Source organism: Jaculus jaculus, chromosome 8 (genome assembly GCF_020740685.1).
Source record: "Jaculus jaculus isolate mJacJac1 chromosome 8, mJacJac1.mat.Y.cur, whole genome shotgun sequence".
Classification (NCBI taxonomy): Eukaryota; Metazoa; Chordata; class Mammalia; order Rodentia; family Dipodidae; genus Jaculus; species Jaculus jaculus.
In genome coordinates, this window is record NC_059109.1 from 47319411 (window position 1) to 47323921 (window position 4511).

A 4511-nucleotide genomic window follows, 5' to 3' on the forward strand; every position below is an offset into this window, starting at 1 on the left:
ATAGGCTAAAGGAAAATATTTACCCCAGGATCACACTGTAAGTAGTTCTTTTGCATAACAAGTACATGAGCCGCTTCTATGATTTGTGAGGGAACAGCTTAATTGGGATCTTCTTTAGTCAGTGTTCTCCAGAGGAATAAAAGCAATAAAATATATCCTATTAAGGGGATTGATGAGATTGGCTTACATGACATGGCCTGTCAGCCCAACAATGGCTATCTGCAGGCTGGATAGGCTGACAACCCAAGGGCTGCTCAATCCAAGAGGCTGGAATTCCTCTACAGTCCCAGTTTGGTGCTGAAGGCCTGAAGGGTTCCTGGAGAGTCATCAGTCCCTGCTAGAAGCCACCAGAAAGGCTGCCCACTCTGAGCGAAAGTCTTTCCTCTCAGTTAATCCTTCCTGGAAACGCCCTCATAGACCTACTGGCCTGACTGTAGAAATTACCCTCTTGGTGTCCAGTTACTTAAAGGTTCCTTTTGTCTAGTGTCTAACAGTATCCTTGGGCATTGTTTGAAAATTTGGAAATTTCAAGGTTCACTCTAAAAGACAATGTCTTCTACAGATTTGATAAACAGGGCCAAAATATTCTACGTAGGAAAAGCTGTAAGGAATTGAATAGACTAATTTCTGAGTCTTACTTCTATAGTCCTGCTTCCTTTTGCTTTTTTTGTTTCGTGTGTGTGTGTGTGTGTGTGTGTGTGTGTGTGTGTGTGTATGTATGTATGTATGTATGTAGTGTGTGTGTGCACGCACGTGTGCGCTCACACATTCCTATGTGTATGCAGGTCCAGGTGGAGGCCAGAAGTCAATGTTGAAGGTCTTTCTCCTTGTTACAGAGCCAGGCTCTTTGACTGAACCTAGAGCTCCCCTATTCAGTGATATTGGCTGGCTAGTAAACTTCAGGGATCCCCTGTCTCCACCTCCCTAGTGCTAGGATTACAGGTGCCAGCCACCAAATCTGACACTTTTCACATGGGGATCAGAACTCAGCTCCTCGTGTTTGCACAGCAACCAAGCATTCTACCCAGGGAATCATCGCCCCAGCCCTGCATTCCTGGTTTCTACTATAATGCTTGGCATACTATGCGCCATCCATTAACTTAACAGATAAATGATGAGTACCCACTATGTGCCAGAGATGTTGCAGTGCTCTAGACATACCATGGAGGATTATACAACGCTCTTGCCTTTAGGAAGCTACTGGGAAAATGGGGGAAAGATGAGTGATCAAAATAATGTAATGGTGAAACCTCTGTGAGAAGGGGCATATGAAGATAAGGTGATGGAGATAGCTCTCAGCCAGTCCTGAGGAGTTGGGGAAACCTCTGTATTGCTGGCATACAAAAGGGTACCTAAAGATGTACAAGAGCTACCCATGAAGAAGTTTAAGCTGCCTGGAGCTCCCCAGTAAAGTATAGCATGGGGAGAGACAGGGATGAGAAAGAGACAGAGCTACAGAATGTGATTTACCTTAAAGGCACTGGACTACCAGATGTGGGTTGTAAGTAGGGAATGATTAATAAATGTTGGAATATTGTTATACATGGAAATTTCTTCATCTCAAAATACAAAGGTTGGATTAGATGATCTCAAAGATGGTCTCCAGTTGTGACCTGAGAGTCTAGAAGTTTCTACTGATTCAGGTCAAGGGCTCTTGATTTTTTGCCTCCTCTCCCCAGCACAGAGTTTGCTCTGAGCAGGGTAATGGAAACAGCACACGCAGGCTGCCTTTCACCCTTTGCAAGATGGATGAATGCGCTCCATTACAGAAGGTGAGACTGCGGCCTCTGTGACCAGCCTCTCTCCATCTATCCATCAGCCGATTAATGGTGGCTGAAAGCCACTTATCAGGAAGGCTCCTGCCCTTATCACTGTCATGGGCTGCAAATAAACATCAACTTTATGTGGCGTTTCTATATTTAACCATATTTAAGTAACTGCTGATACTTTTATTACATGAAATTTGCACTTCAGAATTTAAAATTAGACACATGCACAGAGCTTTTTCACCAAATAGGAAAGCGAAGTTTGCTTAGGAGCCTTCCTGCCATTTGTTTTCAAAGAAAGGAAGCTTCAAAGTGAATTCTAGAGAACACAGGGATAGCTTGTACTCTAAAAACAGTTTGGGCAAGAAACAGATCAAGACAGTGTGTTGTCTTTACTTTAAAGGATGGGTGACTTGTGTTAAATCTGCAGCAAATCCATAGTGGATGAGATGCATCAATGACATATCAAAGTCAGAAATTCAGCCCTCGGAAGAGAAGGGAACCCTTTCTTTTGGTGTTGGATTTCCAATGTAAAAGCTTAACATCACACAAGCTCATGACTCACTGGTATGCAATGTTGATCTAGGCTGAGCATTTACCAAGAATCAAGGAGGGTTCAACATCTTATTAAAATAGTATTCTGAGTAGGATCAGGAGACAGGGATGAGTAGGAAGGGGTAGGGAGTTGTTAACCAAAACTAAAGGCTTAAAGATGTTATAAAAAAGCCACATGGAGCCAGGTGTGGTGGTGCTTGCCTTTAATTCCAGCACTTGGGAGGCAGAGGTAGGAGGACTGCCATGAGTTTGAGGCTACCCTGAAACTACATACTAAATGCCAGGTCAGCCTGAGCTAGAGTGAGACTCTACCTTGGAATAAAAAACAAACAAACAAAAAAAGCCACATGGAAATTGACTTCTTGGTTAACTACTTTTAAAAAGAACATAATTTAATCACTCAGGAGGTTGAAGTAAAAGAATCCCTGTGAGTTTGAGGCCAGCTATATGGTATGATTTTTAAGAAAGTTTGGGAAAATGTACCTTTCAGGTGTGGATAATGCTGGTTCTTCAAGCCATAGGTTGTTTCAGGAAAATCCCAGTCCCCTGGGTAAGGGATACTTCCCAGTGAGTTGTTGATCAGGGAGGTCCCTGAGGCCACCCAGATGGTACAAGGTACTGTCAATGCTCTTGGTTTCCCTCCAGAACTAGACGGTAAGACTGCATTGCTGAAGATGCCGCTGGTTTGTAGGACACTAAGAAATCAAGCTGGAACTGAACTGGAACTCTCCTGCATGCTATGCAAATACTATGCAGACTGCTGGGGGGAAATGTCACCAACAGGCTTAACCAGCAGTGGACATTGTGAGCTACATAACTGACCAGCAGGGCAAAATGTGCTCCCTGGTAGCATAATGGCAGGAATGCAATGGAGTCAATCAACTGCTCTCTGTTTGGATTTGAGACCTGTTCATCAGGAGGGAATACATGCTTTATATTGCAAACTAAGTCAAAAGCCTATGCCTGGGAAGGTTATAGGCCCTAATGGGGAGACTACTACAGTTGTTTGGCTAAATGTATATAGTACACATCCAGTTGACTCTAAATGCTTACATTTATTCCCGTAGATTTGTAAGGCTGTCACTTTTGGGCAGAGGAACTTCCTTTACCTATGGCAGTGACTGCTGGGGGAGACTCAAAACTTGTCATAATGGTAAGAATTCATGACTGCTAAGTGCTCAACGCTAAATAAGAAATTTCTGTCACACCCTCCAAAGCTCAGGGAATATTGTGGAAGAGCTGGCAGAAAGAATGTAAGAGCCAAAGGATGGGGAGAAGGGTCTTCTGGACAGGAAGTAGTCATTGCATTCTTGATTGCACCGTGACTGTCATTACTTACACAAGACCTGAACAATATTGGACCTACCTACATGGATGTCATGGATGATGGAAAAAACATTAAATCAGAGGAGGGGATAATTGGAAAGAAGAAGGAATTCAATGGAAGAGGAGTGAGAACATATTGGGAGTTATCAAAATGCATTATGTGCATGTATAAAATGGTCAATGAAAAGGTGTTTTTTAAAAAAAGAATCAAGTCCTTTTTGACTCTTTCTGGGCATTCACAATTTTGAAGCGAGGATGTGTTGGGTCTTTTGGTGTGAAATTCGGGATTTCCCTGGGTCTTCAGTGGGAGCTGTGATCAATTGTGTGAACAACACAGGAGCCACAGGTCTGTATATCATCTCTGTGAAGGGGATCAAAGGACGCCTGAACAGACCTCCTGCTGCTGGTGTGGGTGACACGGTGATGGCCACAGTCAAGAAGGGAAACCCAGTGTTAAGAAAGAAGGTCCATCCGGCAGTGGTGATTCCACAATGACAATCATACTGAAGAAAAGATGGGGTCTTTCTTTATTTTGAAGGCAATGCAGGGGTCATTGTAAACAACAAAGGTGAGATGAGAGGTTCTGCTGTAACAGGACCAGTTGCAAAGGAGTGTGCACACTTGTGACCCAGGGTTGTATCCAAAGCAGGCAGCATTGCATGACCGTCCAGTTTGTTTGTAAAATATACCCATTCAAAAGTATTTGCTCTGAAAAAAGAAATCAAGTGCTCAGGGGTGTCAATGTGAACTCTGGAACTCCAGATTTTAAAATACAAACATTTTCTAAAGAAAATCCTTCATTTTGACTGGGAAGGGTGAAAAATGATGTTCATGTATGTTTTCAAGTCATTGATTTGCCTATAT

At 43.0% G+C, this 4511-nt stretch overlaps 1 pseudogene; it reads left to right on the top strand.

The window, feature by feature from the left end:
• The first annotated feature begins 3691 nt into the window (after positions 1-3691).
• On the top strand, positions 3692-4310 carry LOC123462849 (annotated as a pseudogene).
• The last annotated feature ends 201 nt before the right edge of the window (positions 4311-4511 follow it).